Genomic DNA, 20212 nt, shown 5'->3' with positions numbered 1-20212 from the left:
ACCTGACAAAATCGCACATTCCTCCCCTCTGCCTTCCAACAAAAAGGCCCAGGAAGGGGAAGAACATGGAGGAGTCTTCGCTTGGTTTGATTTGGCAGGCTACTGCGGGCCTCACAACAACCCCTAATATCCAGGAGGCCTTTGCCTGTATGACAGCCAGTAAGATGCAGGAAATGGAGGTAGGCCAATGCCTCATCAGTGAGGAGCTCATATTTCAGGTCCTAAATAAGGGGGTGAGGGGCAAACTCACAAAAAAAGTCATGTATGTGAGTTGGACCATACTCCTCCTCCACCTCCTGCCACAACTCCAACACCACAGCCACAGCCTGGAAGGAAGCGTGGAAGGAAGACAAGAGAGTGATGGCCTGGGTTCGGTCTGGTCTGGCAAAAGACGCAGGCTGTTGCAAGACCACAGCCTCGGGACATATATGTCATCTGCTGTTGCTCCCGATCTCTCAGAGTCCTGGACCATATTGTGCTCCCTATTAAATGGACTTCTCAGGCTACCAATTTTACCCGTCAAATAATTGATGTCTGCCCTGGGGTACAAAGGCTTCGCCAATTTCAACAGTTTATCAGTTTATCCAGTGTTGCCTTCCTCTTTATTTTGTTATGACAAGGGACACCAACACCAAACAACCTTTTTGAGGTTAAAAAATACAAGATAATAATGGTGTTGCGGTAACTCGACACACAAAACAACAAAAAAAATTCAGGAGATCTTGATTAAAAAAAAAAAAAAGTAGATCACTATAAAAAAAAAATTATAAACATTATTCTGGAGACATGGCGAACCCCCCCCCCCCCCCCCCCCAAGATTATTCAGGAGATCAGGATAAATAATAAAGAAATCAGTTTGTCAGAAATCTGTGTGAATATCAGCAGCAAAACCACTTAATTATTTTAGCATTATAAAGAAGAAGAGAATGTGCTGCATTGAAAGTTTAAAAACTTTGCAGTGTGACGAATGTGCTATCTCCATTACGAACGCTAGTTTTACCAGACCGAGCGCTTCTGTCTCGTACTTGATTCAGAGCATGCCTGGAATTTTGTGCGTCAGAATTGTGTATTCACGCTCGGAATTTCCGACAAGTTTTGTTGTCAGAAAATTTGAGAACCAGCTCTCAAACAGTTGTTGTCAGAAATTCTGACAGCAAATGTCCGGTGGAGCATACACACGTTCGGAATTTCTGACAACAAGCTCACATCAAAGATTTGTTGTTGGAAATTCCGTTCGCGTGTACGCAGAATAAGACTGCAGTTCTTTACCCCAGTTACAATATAACAAAGTCATTTCTGCCTCTGAAAATTTACTTCATCTTCTGTGGGCCTATGATGTAGGGACCATCTGTCACTCTCACTTTAGGCCAGATCCTTCTGGGCAGTGGCTACTGGTGCTCCAGCCAGGGGGGTACTCACGTGGTCAGGCTCTCAATCAGTGATGCCGATGCAGAGCACTGAGAGATTGCTCTGGGCAGCCATCTGCCGAGCCCTGGATCTTCCTGTACATCCTCCTCCCTACCCAGCCAATATGATTGCTTCTACTCACAGCCAATTGCGCTCCTCCCGCTTTCTGATTTGCCGGGAGGAGAAGCAGGAAGACAATAGCGAATATTAATTTACTATTGTCACACAACTGGGTGGGCTCGAGGTGCAGTGATCTGCGCCCCATACCCACCCTTTTTTGAAGCCAATTAGAGCCTCATGCTTAAAAAAAAACACCATTGGAATCCATGCGTCCGGCACCCTGCATGTAGACTAGGAGATGGGCGCATGGATTACGGGGTGGGTGGCCCCACGCCCTGTATGGAGTGGCCGCCACTGCTTCTGGGTGTCCTTACACAAATACCCAGTATATTTCCTCCTGACTCACCAACACTGATCATTATGCAGCTATTCTCTCACACTTTCCTGTGCTTAGTGCAGCCAAAATATATTCACTGTATCACCAATTTTTTACTTTTACAGTATGTACTTCATTAATTATATACGTGTATTAAACAAAGGCATATCAGTAATAAAGGGACAGGCTCATTCATTACATCACAGCAGACTTACCTCCTCTTACATTATGGGGTTTATTTACTAAAGCTGGAGAGTGCAAAATCCGGATCACGTCTGCATAGGAACCAATCAGCATCCATGTTTTATTGCCAAAGCTTAACTTAACAAGCTGAGGTTATAAGCTGATTGGCTACCATGCACAGTTGCACCAGATTCTGACTGCACCGGTTTTAGTAAATCTACCCCTATGTGTTAGCTAACCCATAATGCCCTGGGAAGGATTTATTATGTATTAAATGTTTATTTGTAAAATTAAGAACGTGTATATATATATATATATATATATATATATATATATATATATATATATATATATATATATATATGTAAAAAACATCAGTTTAACCACTTGCCGACCATCCGTCGCAGTAGTACTGCGGCAGAATGGCACGGCTGGGCAAAACGACGTTATGTAATGTTCCTTCGCCCTGTGGCCACTAGGGAGCGCGTGCGCACCCCCTGCTCGCCCACGGAGCCGATGCGAGTACCTGGCAGTCACAACCACCGGGATCTGTGTGTAGTATGTAGAAGAATACATATCGGACTAAACTGAGGAAAAAAATAGTTTTTTTTGATATATTTTTGGGGAATATTTATTATAGCAAAAAGTAAAAAATAATGCGTTTTTTTCAAAATTGTCTCTTTTTTTGTTTATAGCGCAAAAAATAAAAACCACAGACGCAATACCACCAAAAGAAAGCTCTATTTGTGGGGAAAAAAAGGAAGTCAATTTTGTTTGGGTGCAATGTTGCACACCCGCGCAATTGTCAGTTAAAGTGACGCAGTGCCGAATCGCAAAAAGTGCTCTGGTCAGGAAGGGGGTAAAATCTTCCGGGGCTGAAGTGGTTAAAAACTTTCAAACGAAAAAAATAAAATGACCAAAAGGATTATAGTTTGCCTATATAAATGGGTGTGCATATTGTTAAATATAAATTGGTATGTATATTGTTTTTACGAAAGACAATTTTGTCTGTGATACCCCATTTCTTTTGGTAGTGTACTGCATGTTTCCATATTTCTGCACTTATATGGTTTGTATATCATTTACAAACAATAAATATAGAAATATTATATACTGTACTATATCATTATTATTTCTGTAACAGTTTGTGTAATACAAAAACTGTTTTTAAAATGAAAATAATCGTTAGCGTTAAAACATACAGACTTACCCTTCAAATGTTTCTCTTTTTCCACGTTGCCAAGTGAATACAACTGTTGCCAGGTAACAGGAAACACTGCATGCTGCCCATTTGGGTTTGATGTCTGTCGCATAACTAATGTAACATTCTACACTGTTTTCAAGGACATTGTCTTCTATTGAATGACATTTTTAGCAAACACTAAGCATCGTACTAAAATATCCAAACGGCTTTTGAACTGTCAGAAGTAAAATTACTGAATAGAGTCTACAGTATATTTATTGGGGATAGTAATAGGAAAAAAACACATTAGTATATTTCATTTTACAGCAAATAAATTGAATGGAAGGTCTACATTGTCTTTACATAAGAATGCATTGTTTGGCATAATTATTCAAATAAATTATTGCCTATATTTTTTGTAGCTTCTAGTTTATAAAAGTGGAGCTGGAAGCAAACTTACTCTGTGTCAATAATGTCAATCTACCAATTTACAAACAATAATGACATTTTATGGTCTACATTTAAAGCATGGAGAAAGTTAAGAAGACAGTTCATTACGTAAGTCTCTACTCCAAAACCCATAATTAAAAAAATAGACATGCATTGCAACACATCCAGATTCTTGCTGAATTGGGATGTAAACATTTCATACATTGCTAATGCTGTGTGAGCCTGCCTAGCCACACCAGGTTCGCAGAGTGAAAAAAAAATGCACCTTGCACCTGTATACCAGCAGTCTGCAAAGTCTTAGCAGTCTGTCAACACCATTTTAGTGCTTTACAGTTTTTAGTTTTTATTTTTATTATATTTGTTAACCCTTTGGTGACCAAGGCGTATTACATTTTAGATTTCCAGAGCAAATTTAGCAGAGTCAGTAAACTTGTCTAAAACCCGATGACTAATTTGTTAGTTTGGCAGTGGGGTCTGAGAAATAGGCTCATACGCAGATGCACATTCCTAGTACTCCTATGCTAAGTTAATTATTTTCATATCACACAAAATGCACACTTAATTCTGCAATACAGAAGTCTCATTTGTTTATCCAATTCTCCAAATTATAGGATAAATTACAAGTTAGGAAGGAACAACACTAATTGGTAATTGCTGTGGCACATCAGTGAGCTCAAATAGTCAGTGATGCATGCACAACTGGTAAAGTATTTCATTTTACATACAGTGCCTTGAAAAAGTATTCATACCCCTTGAAATTTTCCACATATTGTCATGTTACAACCAATAACTTAAATGTATTTTATTGGGATTGTATGTGATAGACCAACACAAAGTGACACATAATTGTGAAGTGGAAGGAAAATGATAAATGGCTTTCAAAATTTTTTACAAATAAATATGTAAAAAGTGTTGCAATTACAGATGCAAGTCTTCTTGGGTATGTCTCTACCAGCTTTGCACATCTAGAGAGTGACAGTTTTGTCCATTCCTCTTTGCAAAATAGTGCAAGCTCTGTCAGATTGGATGGAGAGTGTCTGTGAACAGCAATTTTCAAGTCTTTCCACAGATTCTCAATTGTTCAATAGTCTGAACTTTGACTGGGCCATTCTAACACATGAATATGATTTGATCTAAACCATTCCATTGTAGCTCTGGCTGTATGTTTATGGTCGTCCTGCTGGAAGGTGAACCTCTGCCCCAGACTCGTCTTGCTGACTCTAACAGGTTTTCTTCTAAGATTGCCCTGCATTTGGTCCATCCATCATCCCATCAACTCTGACCACCACCATGTTGCACAGTGGGGATGGTGTGTTCAGGGTGATGTGCAGTGTTAGTTTTCCGCCACACATAGCGTTTTACTTTTAGGCCAAAAAGTTCAATATTGGTCTCATCTGACCAGAGCACCTTCTTCCACATGTTTGCTGTGTCCCCCACATGGCTTCTCGCAAAATGCAAACAGGACTTCTTTATGGCTTTCTTTCAACAATGGCTTTCTTCTTGCCACTCTTCCATGAAGGGCAGATTTTTGGAGTGCACGACTAATAGTTGTCCTGTAGACGGATTATCCCACCTGAGCTGTGGATCTCTGCAGCTCCTCCAGAGTTACCATGGCCTGGCAGTTTAGGTGGAGAGCCATGTCAAGGTAGGTTTGCAGTTGTGTCATACTCTTTCCATTTTCGGATGATGGATTGAACAGTGCTTGGTGAGATGGTCAAAGCTTGGGATATTTTTTTATAACCTAACCCTGCTTTAAACGTCTCCACAACTTTTTCCCTGACCTTTCTGCTGTGTTCCTTGGCCTTTACGATGCTGTTTTTTCACTAAGGTTCTCTACTAAACCTTTGAGGGATTCAAAGAACAGTTGTATTTATACTGATATTAAATTACACACAGGTGGACTCTATTTACTAATTAGATGATTTCTGAAGGCAAATCGTTCCACTAGATTTTAGTTAGGGGTATCAGAGTAAAGGAGGTGAATACAAATGCAAAAGCAACCAATGAATCATCACAAAAAGCGCTACATGTAAACTCACGTGAGTAAGAGCAGAATACCGCTAAGTCAGCTGTAAATTACTCCAATGGTGCCAATGGCAACAAACCAATGAAGTTTATTAGTATCAGAATAATAAACATGTAAAAACCATAGTCAGTGAAAAACTCCCTCCTCATGGATGGCAAAGAGCAGACAGCATGAACCAACATTGAATGGATAACTGATATAAGCGGTGAAAGAAGGTAAATCCATACAGAGCAGTGCTGCGGTGGTAGAGGCTAAGCCGCTTGTCTGTCGTGGCACTGCAGCACGGTGGGTGGTGGGATGGCTGCGGAGCGGGCCATGCAGCGTACTAGATGGCTCAGAGACAGGGCTACAAGCCACAAAAGGTGTGTAACCGCTGGTCGGCAGGTATGGGAAACAGGCTGACCAAAAGCTGCGTGCACAGTGGACCAGACGCCCGAGTGTGACGTCATGCAATCGAGAGAACAGTGATCCAAACCGAGGCGTGGTATACAGGAACAATGAGTGGAATGCAAGTTGCGAATACAAGCAGTGAATACAAATGCATGCACCACTTTTCAGATATTTATTTCTAAAAAAAATTGAAAACCATTTATCATTTTCCTTCCACTTCACAATTATCTGTCATTTTGTGTTGGTCTATCACATAAAGTCCCAACAAAATACATTTACATTTTTGGTTGTAACATGACAAAATGTGGAAAATTTCAAGGCACTTTAGATCTGGTAGGAGGGAACACAGGAAGTTTTCCTGTTCTAGAACTGCAGAAGCTGCTAACCAGCTGCTATCTCTATCATTCACAATCTTTCCAGTCAGTTTTTTCTTTATTTGTCAATGTCACCTCTATGTGTGAATATGTGTAGGTGCCAATATTAATGAGGTGCAGTTCAAATGATACCTTATAATTCTGATTTATTTTCCTTTTTAAAGTGCATTTCCACTTTTGCAGCCAAATTGGGATAACACCTGCTTTTTATTTCTTACATGTCCCCATTCCCATGCCATTACCTAAAAAAAAAAAATTGCGGTTTGCTATATTTAAGATGCTCTATTCTGGATCTGGACCCTCCAACAAGAAAAAATGCTAGGTAGTTCTCTTGGTTTATGAGGAGGCTGGGCAGCTGTGTTTGCCATAATTAACCCTTTCTGTAGTATGCAGGCAGATCTTCATTATGATTTGTAACTAAGTTAAAGGTGTAGAGGCTAGGCTTTTTGATTGTATGTTATTGAGGACAGACATGGGACAGGCTTACTCTAACATTGTCCAGTTTATTAATAAAAAATAGGCATTTGGATAGGAATGGGAACACATAACAAACATATACTGTAGTAGTGATTTTTTTCTCAAATTTGCCTACAAAAGTGAAAATATGCTTTAAGTTATGCAGCTATGCCATATATTAAATGACATACAATGAATATCAAACATACCAATGACAGAAGGAAAACCGCAGAAATAGTGTAGGAAGGGGTCAACAAAGACAGAGTACACATATTAAATATTCAGTCATGCATGCATGGGTAACACGTTTGATTTGTGCTCCCAAAACCTCAGTTCATACCATCATCTGGAAAGAACTAAGAAACATTAATTAAAATCTGATGCTCTTCTCTCCCTATTGCACAGTATATAGACCCTCTTAACTGCTTTCAAGGTCATTCCAAATGAATTAATTATTTCTTTTAGCTTTTTCTTCCTTTATGTCCCAATTTCTGTCTCATTGGGGGAATTTCCTTCACGAGGTATTATTCACTGATATAGCATACTTTAGATTTGACAGCTAGCTGGCTCCTTACCCCAGATGAGCTCAGACACATTGAATCCACACACTCTCTTTTAGTGCAATTAGCATTCTGCTGACCATCTTATTTTCACACAGTCACAGCACTCACTTCCAAACAAGTCCTAGGATGACACTGCTGAAATAGCAACTATACCAGCTTCAGAAAAACAGAACATAATAAAGACTATACACTTTACTAAAAAAGTTTTTCTTTAACCACTTCAGCCCCGGAAGGATTTACCCCCTTCCTGACCAGAGCACTTTTTCCAATTTGGCATTGCGTCGCTTTAACTGCTAATTGCGCGGTCATGCAATGCTGTACCCAAACTAAATTTACTTCCTTTTCTTCCCACAAATAGAGCTTTCTTTTGATGGTATTTGATCACCTCTGCCGTTTTTATTTTTTGCGCTATACACGGAAAAAAAACGAAAATTTTGAAAAAAAATGATATTTTCTACTTTTTGTTCTAAAAAAAATCCAATAAACTCAATTTTAGTCATACATTTAGGCCAAAATGTATTTGGCCACATGTTTTTGGTAAAAAAAATGTCAATAAGTGTATATTTATTGGTTTGCGCAAAAGTTATAGCGCCTACAAACTAGGGTACATTTTCTGGAATTTACACAGCCTTTAATTTATGACTGCCTATGTCGTTTCTTGAGGTGCTAAAATGGCAGGGCAGTACAAAACCCCCACAAATGACCCCATTTTGGAAAGTAGACACCCCAAGGAAATTGCTGAGAGGCATGTTGAGCCTATTGAATATTCATTTTTTTTGTCCCAAGTGATTGAATAATGACAAAAAAAAAAAAAAATTACAAAAAGTTGTCACTAAATGATATATTGCTCACACAGGCCATGGGCATATGTGGAATTGCACCCCAAAATACATTTAGCTGCTTCTCCTGAGTATGGGGATACCACATGTGTGGGACTTTTTGGGAGCCTAGCCGCATACGGGGCCCCGAAAACCAATCACTGCCTTCAGGATTTCTAAGGGCGTACATTTTTGATTTTACTCCTCACTACCTATCACAGTTTTGAAGGCCATAAAATGCCCAGATGGCACAAACCCCCCCCCCAAATGACCCCATTTTGGAAAGTAGACACCCCAAGCTATTTGCTGAGAGGCATGTTGAGTCCATGGAATATTTTATATTTTGACACAAGTTGCGGGAAAGTGACAATTTATTTTTCATTTTTTTTTTTTTTTGCACAAAGTTGTCACTAAATGATATATTGCTCACACAGGTCATGGGCATATGTGGAATTGCACCCCAAAATACATTCTGCTGCTTCTCTTGAGTACGGGGATACCACATGTGTGGGCCTTTTTAGGAGCCTAGCCGCGTACGGGGCCCCGAAAACCAATCACCGCCTTCAGGATTTCTAAGGGTGTACATTTTTGATTTCACTCTTCACTGCCTATCACAGTTTCGGAGGTCATGGAATGCCCAGGTGGCACAAACCCCCCCCCAAATGACCCCATTTTGGAAAGTAGACACCCCAAGCTATTTGCTGAGAGGCATGGTGAGTATTTTGCAGCTCTCATTTGTTTTTGAAAATGAAGAAAGACAAAAAAAAAATTTTTTTTTTCTTTTTTTAATTTTCAAAACTTTGTGACAAAAAGTGAGGTCTGCAAAATACTCACTATACCGCTCAGCAAATAGCTTTGGGTGTCTACTTTCCAAAATGGGGTCATTTGGGGGGGTTTTGTGCCACCTGGGCATTCCATGGCCTCCGAGACTGTGATAGGCAGTGAAGAGTGAAATCAAAAATTTGCGCCCTTAGAAAGCGTGAAGGCGGTGCTTGGTTTTCGGGGTCCCATACGCGGCTAGGCTCCCAAAAAGTCTCACACATGTGGTATCCCCGTACTCAGGAGAAGCAACAGAATGTATTTTGGGGTGTAATTTCACATATTCCCATGGCATGTTTGAGCAATATATCATTTAGTGACAACTTTGTGCAAAAAAAAAAAAAAAAAATTTGTCTCTTTCCCGCAACTTGTGTCACAATATAAAATATTCCATGGACTCGACATGCCTCTCAGCAAATAGCTTGGGGTGTCTACTTTCCAAAATTGGGTCATTTGGGGGGGGTTTGAACTGTCCTGGCATTTTATGCACAACATTTAGAAGCTTATGTCACACATCACCCACTCTTCTAACCACTTGAAGACAAAGCCCTTTCTGACACTTTTTGATTACATGAAAAAATTATTTTTTTTTGCAAGAAAATTACTTTGAACCCCCACACATTATATATTTTTTTTAAAGCAAATGCCCTACAGATTAAAATGGTGGGTGTTTCATTTTTTTTTTTAACACAGTATTTGCGCAGCGATTTTTCAAACGCATTTTTTGGGGAAAAAACACACTTTTTTACATTTTAATGCACTAAAACACACTATATTGCCCAAATGTTTGATGAAATAAAAAAGATGATCTTAGGCCGAGTACATGGATACCAAACATGACATGCTTTACAATTGCGCACAAACGTGCAGTGGCAAAAAAATAAATACATTTTTAAAAGCCTTTAAAAGCCTTTACAGGTTACCACTTTAGATTTACAGAGGAGGTCTACTGCTAAAATTACTGCCCTCGATCTGACCGTCGCGGTGATACCTCACATGCATGGTGCAATTGCTGTTTACATTTGACGCCAGACCGACGCTTGCGTTCGCCTTAGCGCGAGAGCAGGGGGGACAGGGGTGCTTTTTTTTTTTTTTTTTTTTTTTTTTTTTCTTTATTATTTTTTTGCTTTTTTATCTTATTTTAAAACTGTTCCTTTCATTTTTTTTTTTTTTTAATCATTTTTATTGTTATCTCAGGGAATGTAAATATCCCCTATGATAGCAATAGGTAGTGACAGGTACTCTTTTTTGAAAAAATTGGGGTCTATTAGACCCTAGATTTCTCCTCTGCCCTCAAAGCATCTGACCACACCAAGATCGGTGTGATAAAATGCTTCCCCAATTTCCCAATGGCGCTATTTACATCCGGCGAAATCTAAGTCATAAAATGCTCGTAGCTTCCGGTTTCTTAGGCCATAGAGATGTTTGGAGCCACTCTGGTCTCTGATCAGCTCTATGGTCAGCTGGCTGAATCACCGGCTGCATTCTCAGGTTCCCTGTTGAGACAGGAGAGCCAGAGAAAAACACGGAAGACGGTGGGGGGGGGGGGCATTCTCTCCCACTGCTTGTAAAAGCAGTCTAGAGGCTAATTAGCCGCTAGGATTGCTTTTACATGAAAGCCGACCGCTGGCTGAAAAGAATGATACCAAGATGATACCTAAACCTGCAAGCATCATTCTGGTATAACCACTCAAAGTCGTGAATGGTGTACCTGAAGACAAAAAAATGGTTAACAATAAAGCACAGTAAACGGTAAAGTATAAAAAATTGCATACCTGAAAAGCAAACATGATAAAACATAATAACAATAAAACATTGCAGAATAGAATACAGTAAAAAAGAGCAGAACAATAGAGAGAGAATAGAGAGAGACAGAACAATAAAACGACAACTATTTTTTTTTATTTTATATTTTTGTTTGTGTTTTTTTTTTTTTTTTTACAATTTTTTTGTAACTGTAACTTTTATAACTGTAACCGGTTCCAGGTTCGGGTCTCTCAAAATGCGATGGCATCTTGGGAGACCCTGTGAAAGTGTGCCTAGTCTGTGCAATGCTGTACCCTACGCTAATACTCAACTAGTGAATGGTAGCGTTCAAAACATTCACCAATGCAAAGACCAGGATTGACAGGAGGGACAATAATAGCGGGTGTCACGCCTATATCCGCGCTTGCTGCAGACACAACATCTTTTTTGGGGGGGTTCGTTGGGTAGGGGTACTCGGGAGGACATAAAAATGCCTCTCATGCAGCCGACTGCATTTGGTTGGGGATGTGAATGGGGGAAGTACGGGTGCTGCAGAAGTGGTGGGTTCCCAATTAGGATTGGCGAATGCAGCAGGAAGGGCATTATGGGCACGACGGCCTGTGTTTGTCTTCCTTTTTGGTGGCAGCGGGACACTATTTGTGCTTGCCACCTCACCAGCTTGAACTGCACTTATGGGACTCGCCACGTCACCAAGTGTTACTGCAGTGCTGGTTTGACTACGACCGGGGTGTACTAGGCCGCTGGCGCTTGCCAGTTCACCAAAACGCTACCAAAAAAACTGTTAACGATCGCAGGGATCAGGCCTGACTCTGCGAATGCTGCAGTTATGCGTTTAGTGTTTTGTAAGTGACAGTGATCGATCGATACTGCACTTGGGTGGGCTGGGCTGGGCCGGGTGGAGGGGCAAAACGCAGGTGCTAGCAGGTATCTGGGCTGATCCCACTAACACTGCGTTTTTGGGAACCTTAAACTGCTGGGGACGCCAGTATAGATCTGATCGGATGAGATCAGATATTGATCAGTTCAGATACTATACCACTAAGGGAGGTGTACGGTGCGTGCGTGGGTGTTAGCGCTACTGGCACTAACCTGACGCTGCCTGGGGCTGGTGCTTGCCAGTTCACCAAAACGCTACCAAAAAAACTGTTAGCGATCGCAAGGATCAGGCCTGACTCTGCGAACGCTGCAGTTATGCGTTTAGTGTTTTGTAAGTGACAGTGATCGATCGATACTGCACTTGGGTGGGCTGGGCTGGGCCGGGCGGAGGGGCAAAACACAGGTGCTAGCAGGTATCTGGGCTGATCCCACTAACACTGCGTTTTTGGGAACCCTAAACTGCTGGGGACGCCAGTATAGATCTGATCGGATCAGATCAGATATTGATCAGTTCAGATACTATACCACTAAGGGAGGTGTACGGTGCGTGCGTGGGTGTTAGCGCTACTGGCACTAACCTGACGCTGCCTGGGGCTGGTGCTTGCCAGTTCACCAAAACGCTACCAAAAAAACTGTTAGCGATCGCAGGGATCAGGCCTGACTCTGCCAACGCTGCAGTTATGTGTTTAGTGTTTTGTAAGTGACAGTGATCGATCGATACTGCACTTGGGTGGGCTGGGCTGGGCCGGGCGGAGGGGCAAAACGCAGGTGCTAGCAGGTATCTGGGCTGATTCCGCTAACACTGCGTTTTTGGGAACCCTAAACTGCTGGGGATGCTAGTATAGGTCTGATCGGATCAGATATTGATCCGTTCAGATACTATACCACTAAGGGAGGCGTATGCTGCGTGCGTGGGTGTTAGCGGTACTGGCGCTAATCTGACGCTGCCTGGGGCGACGCATATCACCGCCGGGCGATCAGGGGGCTAAACCTTTATTCGGTAATAAACGGCGGGTGCCCTGACACTATAAAAAATAAACGAACTAACCATCGTCACCCGTAACGGTTATACGGTGATCAGTGGTGAAAGGGTTAACTAGGGGGCAATCAAGGGGTTAAAACATTTATTAGATAGTATATGGGGGTCCCTGTCGCTATAAAACGCTGACGGCGAACCTAAATATTTATGTCCCTAACTAGCGTCACCAGCGACACTAATACAGCGATCAGAAAAATGATCGCTTAGCGACACTGGTGACGGGGGGTGATCAAGGGGTTAAAACTTTATTAGGGGGGTTAGGGGGGTATCCTAGACCTAAAGGGGGCCTAACACTCACTGCCCTAACACTGTAACTGTCACAAACTGACACCAATCAGTAATCAGGAAAAAAAAAAAAAAAACCTGCTTGGTGTCAGTTTGTGACAGGGGGGGGGGGTGATTGGGGGGGGATCGGGGGGCGATCGGGGGGGGGGATCGGGGTGTTTTGTGTGCCTGGCATGTTCTACTGTGTGTGTGTGTTGGTGCACTCACATTACAGTCTTCTCTCCTCGGCCCGGAACGGAAAATACCGAGCCGAGGAGAGATGACATCATTTCCTCTGCCTCTGTGTACAATACAGAGGCAGGGAAATGATCCCATTGGCTGGGAGCGATCGCGAGGGGGGGGCCACGAATGGATGGCCTCCCCCTCACCACCGATCGCCGGGGGAGATTTGCCGACCGCCGCAGGCACCGGGGGGGGTCCGATTGGACCCCCCACCCGCGGGCAGGCAAGGACGTACATGTAAGCCCTTTTGCCTGCCCGTGCTGCTCTGTCGACGTACATCGTCGTGCGGCGGTCGGCAACTGGTTAACCACTTGCTAACTGTGCACTAATACCCCCTTCCTGCCCAGGCCAATTTTCAACTTTCAGCTCTGTCACTCTTTGAATGACAATTGCGCGGTCATGCTACACTGTACCCAAACAAATTTTTTATAATTTTTTCCACACAAATAAAGCTTTCTTTTGGTGATATTTAATCACTACTGGGGTTTTTATTTTTTGCTAAACAAACAAAAAAAAAGACTGAACATTTTGAAAAAAATAAAACAAATTTCATAGTTTGTTATAAAATTTTGCAAACAGGTAATTTTTCTCCTTCGTTGAAGTGCGCCGATGAGGCTGCACTGATGGGCACTGATAGCCAGCACTAATAAGGTAGCACTGATGGACACTGATAGGTGGTACTGATGGGCACTGATGAGGCAGCACTGGTGGGCACCGATGAGGCTGCACTGATAGGTGGCACTGATGGGCACTGGTGACCACTGATAGGTGGCACTGTTTACATCAGATGATCAGCTGTCATTGGCTGACAGCTGACCACGTGATAATGGGCGGTGATCAGCCCCTTACTCTGATCTGTGATCACCTGAGTCTCATTGACTCACTGATCACAGAACAAGCCACGCGTGCCCCGCAGGGGGCATGCAGGCATCACATGCACGAGAGGACATACATGTACACCCTCCTGCTAATTTAGGCCCACGCTGTAGTCGTCCTTTGGCTATAGCGCGGGCGGCAAGAGGTTAAAATTGATGCACATTTTTCAACTGCTAAAAAAACCCACAATGTTTGTATGGCGTTTATTGCTCTTTACCATCAGATTTCTATAATGAAAATGTAGAAAATATAGAAATCTAGTTTATTTCCTGGTCATCTCACGCCTTGACTACTGCAACTCCCTCCTTATTGGCTTACCTTTATATAGGCCACCCCCCCTTCAGTCCATTATGGATGCTGCTGCCAGGCTCATCTACCTTACCACCTTACCAACCACTCCGTGTCTGCTACTTCTCTCTCTCGATCTCTCCATTGGCTCCCGCTCACCCAACAAATTGAATTCAAAATACTAACAACAACTTACAAAGCCATCCACAATTCAGCCCCCAGCTACATCACTAACCTAGTCTCAAAATACCAACCTAATCGTTCTCTTTGTTCCTCCCAAGACCTCCTGCTCTTTAGTTCCCTCGTTACCACCTCCCATGCTCTACCCAGGACTTTTCCAGAGCCTCTCCCATCCTATGGAACTCCCTTCCCCAATCTGTTCGATTATCTCCTACTCTGCTTTTAGACAATCCCTAAAAACCATTCTCTTCAGAGAAGCCTATCTTGCCTCCACCTAACAACTGTACTTTGATTTTCTCCATCATCTCATCCTCCACAGTTATTGCCTTTTTCATTTCTTGACCCTCCCTCCTAGATTGTAAGCTCTAACGAGCAGGGCCCTCTGATTCCTCCTGTATTAAATTTTATTGTAACTGTACTGTCTGCCCTCATGTTGTAAAGCGCTGTGCAAACTGTTGGCGCTATATAAATCTATAATAATAATAATATTGAGGCAAAGTTCACCAAGAGGACCAGTGAAAAGAATCTCAGCATTTTTCAGGGAATATGTTTGTTTACATTGCCATAATGTATATCTCAGTGCAGCAAAGTTATGAATATTCATATTTCTTCTAGTCGTCCCAGTAGTTGGCTCAAGCCACTGGCGCATGATGGAGGAGAGTATAAATATTTGGGAAGACCATGTGCTAACTCTCATGCCTCAGGCTGAGGCCTGAGAAGTTGGTGCTGGACTGTTCTTGCTGCTAGGCCTTAGAGCCTGATTGGGGCCTAGCATGCATTTGAAGCACAACTCTACACATCTAGCCTAGGAGATTCACCATCTGGGAAAGCTGCCACCTCTGAAGGCCTTGCTGCTGGTTACTAGGTCCTGGCTGTGGCAGAGCCTGGGAGCCCAACTACAGATATACGCTTGAAACCTCAACCTTGAGAATTCAGTCTGTTATCACTTCACTGGAAGGCTACAGGAAGCTAAATCTGGGCAGATATGCTCCACATGAGTAAACACTGTTTGCTGATCCTGGTGATGTTCGGTGCTGCAAGGATATAAGAGCCAATGTAGCTTTATGGGGTACAGATTGCACAACGACCCCTAATCTGGCCTTTCCTTCCAGTCTCAGTGATCAAGGAGTGCTAGTTACAGGACAGTGAAGTTAGTGTCCTTTTCTTCAACACCTGTATTTATCTGAATATCCCATGCCCTATACCCCTCCTCAGTTACAAGATTACTCAGCATTGAAACTTAAAAAAATATCCCCTAGACTGTTTACTGGGTTAGTATGTATGAAGTCGCTAATGTGTATGTGTGCTGGCAGCCTCTGCACAATTAGGAGAAGAACCCTGGTCATCATCATCATCCTCTGTATAAATGTACCCTTATCACATTTTATTATCATCGATCAGTGATGTGATGCTAACCCTGCCCCAGTATTAATTTCGTCAGCCTGGCTCTCTCTTTCTCCCTCATGGGTCCAGACCATCACACTGCCAAGGGGCTTTTTGTGGCTTGGTCTCTGTCTCTCCCTCAGCCACTTCAGCCTCCCTCTCCTGTCACACACACTCCTCTCCCTTTTTCCCTGGCTCCATACTATCCCTCCGTTTAGTTTTGGGTGTGCTGGGGGCAGTAGTGTACCCCCCTGTGGTCCACAGTGGGGCCACTTGTCCTTGGGACTACGTGTCCCATGATCCTCTCCTCTTGATTGGCCCTCTCTGCTGCAGCCAATGGGGGGGTAGCAGAGCGGGCGGCTCTCCAACAAGCGCCACTCTTCTGTATAGCAGCGCAAAGAGGAGAGGGAAAGGGGGTAGGGAAAGAGCCCGCAGCCGCTCTGCTCTCCCTCTGTCCCAGCATTGCTGCCCGCATTATCCCAGCACACACAGAAAACAAGAGGAGAGCGGGGAGGTCGGGTGAGGAGAACAGGACAGAGAGCGATGGGTAGCACCCACTACACACTCCTCCCAACAGAGAACCTTTTGTTCTCCAAAAGAGGGACAGAGTCCATCAACCTGTTACATGCTTTCAAAATACAGCGGGAGGAAAAAAACAGGTAGTGTAAGAAAACAGATAGTGTAAGAAAACAAACAATTAGCATGTACATACGAATCTGGCAGAGGAACCTCCCACCATTAGTGATAAGAGGTAAGGTTGTTCTACCCACAAGTTACCGATATTGGGATGGCCCACCTAGATGTGCCAGTGGGTGAGTTGGAGTCTCCCTGCACTAAATCTGTAGTGGAAAGGGTCAGCAGGTTGTGTATTCTCAGAGATGTAAGGATAGCTTCTTCATAACTTTTGTCTAAAGTATTGTAAGTCAGCTTTTTTGGTGGGTGAATTGTTTGCTTTGCTCTGCTCTTTGGGCTCAGGTGTTTCAGGTATAATAGTTTTTTCCTCTGATGCTATAGAGGCTTGAGGAGCTTCTATGTCCTCTACAGTTGGGGAACTCGGAAAGTCTCCTTGGCTTGCCAAGGGTTGGCTCTGTGGAATAACCTCTGGAGCCTCAGGCCCGAGAATTCCCATATCTGCTACCTGGATGAAAGGGGAGTGGAAGTCCCTGACAGTGTAGACTGCCACAGCCAGCCAATGCCCATTTCTTCATCCTCACTGTCCTCTGCATCCACGTTTGGTGGAAAGGATTGGGACTTGCTTACTGAAGGTGATTCCTGGGAGGTGGTTTGAATAGGCTGTGGATTTGGTTGATGAGGTATACGAACCGCTTCTGATAAAGGTAGCAGATGAGTCCGGTGCCAGGTCTTTAGCGGGACTGTGCTTTCTTCTGAGCGAATCTGGTATACCGGTAATCCTGGCAACTGCTTACAGATGATGTAGGGCTGCGACTTCCAGTGATCAGCAAGTTTGTGTTTCCCAGGGATGCCCAAGTTCCTCAGTAACACTCTGTCACCAGTCTGCAAATCATGTACTCCCACCTTCAGGTCATAGTTTTGCTTGTTCCGCCTGGGCTTTCTCATATGCTGTCTTCAGACTCTTCCTCAGGCGGGCCACATATCTTCTGTGTGACACCATTGAGGTATGATCTAAAGAGGTGCCAAATGCTAAGTCATCTGGCAGTCAAGCTTCCCTTCCAAACATCAACTTGTATGGTGAATAGCTTGTGGCATCGTTTTCAGTACTATACCCGTGGCATAGTTTTCAGTGCTATTATATGCATGTTCAATAGCTGCAAGGTGCCTGTTCCAATGTTGCTTCTTTTCTGCCTTAAGAGTCCCAAGCATATCCAGAAAGTGTGCGATTAAAGCATTCTGGCTGGGGATCCCCTTGAGGGAGGTAGGTAGGGAGTAGTTCTTGATTTCTGAACACCTAAAAGGTCTAACAGTCTTTTAATGAGTCCACTCCCAAAGTCTCTCCCTTGGTCAGAGTGAATACGCTGAGGTAGGCCATAGTGGACAAAGAACTTCTCTACCAGAATTTTGGCCACCGTAGATGCTGGCTGGTCTTTAGTTGGGAATGCCTGGGCATACCGGGTGAAGTGGTCGGTCACTACCAGAACATTTCCCTGTCCACTCGGGTCAGGCTCCAGACACAGAAAGTCAATACACACCAATTCCAGTGGTCCTTGACTTTGAAGATGGCCCACTGGAGTAGCTCTGTAGGTTAAAGTCTTCCTCTGTATACACCATATGCAGGAATGACAGTATCCCTCAACTTCAGCTCGCATACAGGGCCAATAGAACTGGTCTCACACCAGTTTGAATGTCCTCTCAGGCCCTAAGTGGCCATGATTGTCATGTAAGGCAGTCAGCACAGTCTCTCAATGCTTTCTCTGTAAAATTAGCTGCTACTTTTCTTCAGGATTGCCCAAGGGGCCCCTTCGTTAGACCACCCATTGCGTAACTGCAGTCAATCCCATTCCTTGTGAACTAGTCATGCTTCTTTTGGAGAATCTGTAAGCAGTAGATCTGGGAGTTGGCCTCCCAGGGCCTTCAGTGTTAGATTACAGAGGGGATCTTCCATCGGGTTCTTTCTTAAAGTGGAGTTCCACCTAAAAATGAAACTTCCGCTTTTCAAATCCCCCCCTCCGGTGTCACATTTGGCACCTTTCAGGGGGGAGGGGGGAGCAGATACCTGTATAATACAGGTATTTGTTCCCATTTCTGGGCATATATCACCAAAGTATCTGGGACAATCTACGCCATGTCTGGCCCCTCCTCCGCCCCCCTGCTGTCTTCTGGGAGACACACAGGTCCCAGAAGACAGCAGGGACCAGTGAGATTGCGCAGCGCGACTCACGCATGCGCAGTAGGAAACCAGGCTGTGAAGCCGCAAGGCTTCACTTCCTGATTCCCTTACTGAAGATTCCGGCGCCTCCACCCAGGGGCCGAGGGACAGATCAGCTTTGGGTGAGGACATCGTGGGCGTGCTGGGCAGGTAAGTGGCCTAATATTAAAAGTCAGCAGCTGCAGTATTTGTAGCTGCTGACTTTTAGGTTTGTTTTTGGCAGAACTCTGCTTTAAGTCCCTGTCTGAAAGCTTAGGTAGGCCTTCGTGCCTGACTTGTGACAGATCATAGTAGTATCTGGGGATACCTGCCATTAAGACTTTGATGGCTTTGGCCCCAGTTGTTCCTCTGGCCTGATGTTCCACTCCATGACACATGGCTTGTATCCCTTCTTGAGTCAGTTGAGTCCACTCTTCAGAGGAAACCCCCAAGTCATAGGCTCTCCTCGACAGGGCATCAGCATCTCTGTTCCCAATTCCTGGGTGGTATTTTAAGCTGAAGCGGAACCCTGATAGGTCGGCCAACCACCAGTGCTTGGTGGCACCAGTTTTGCTGCGGTGAGTATATACATACGTGGGTTGTTGTTAGTTTTGACCACGAAGTCTGCACCATACAAGTAGTCTTTCAGCTTATCCACCACCGCCCACTTCAAGGCCAGGAACTCTAACTAATGTGTAGGGTAGTTCCTCTCAGTAGGGGTAAGACTTCTGCTCACATAAGCGACAGGCCATATGTGTCCATTGTGCTTTTAATACAACACCCCGCCTAACCCAACTCGGCTGGCATCAACATGCAGTTCATACGGTTTGGCTGGATCAGCATAGACCAGGATAGGAGCAGTCATTAAACTCCACTTCAATTGACTGAAAGCTTGCTCACATGAGTCAGTACACTGATCTTGGATTGACTCTCGAGGCTTCCTGGGTCCTCTGATTTGCTCAACGGGTTTTGTTAAATTGGGGTCATCATCATCATCCTCGTTCTTTAGAAACTCGTTAAGGGAGTGTGCTATTCTAGCAAATCACTAGATGAATCTCCTGTAATATGAGCAAAATCCCAGGAACGACCTAAGCTCAGTCACATTGGTAGGCCTTTGTCAGAAGTGACAGCTTCCAACTTCTGGGGGTCAGTAGCCACTCCTTCAGCCGAGACAACATGGCTGATGTAATTAAATGAAGGCTGGTAAAACTGACATTTTTCCCTGCGACAGCTTCAACCTCTCATCATGGAGTCTCCTCAGAACCTTCTCCAATCATTCTTTCTGTTCTTTGAGAGTTTTGCCGAAGATGATAATATCGTCCAGATACACCAACACTTCGATTAGGTTCATGTCCTCTACTGTCATC

The sequence above is a fragment of the Aquarana catesbeiana genome, linkage group LG02 (assembly GCF_042186555.1).
Source record: "Aquarana catesbeiana isolate 2022-GZ linkage group LG02, ASM4218655v1, whole genome shotgun sequence".
Taxonomy (NCBI): domain Eukaryota; kingdom Metazoa; phylum Chordata; class Amphibia; order Anura; family Ranidae; genus Aquarana; species Aquarana catesbeiana.
The sequence above is the reverse complement of the archived record's forward strand: the minus strand, read 5'-3'. Positions refer to the sequence as shown.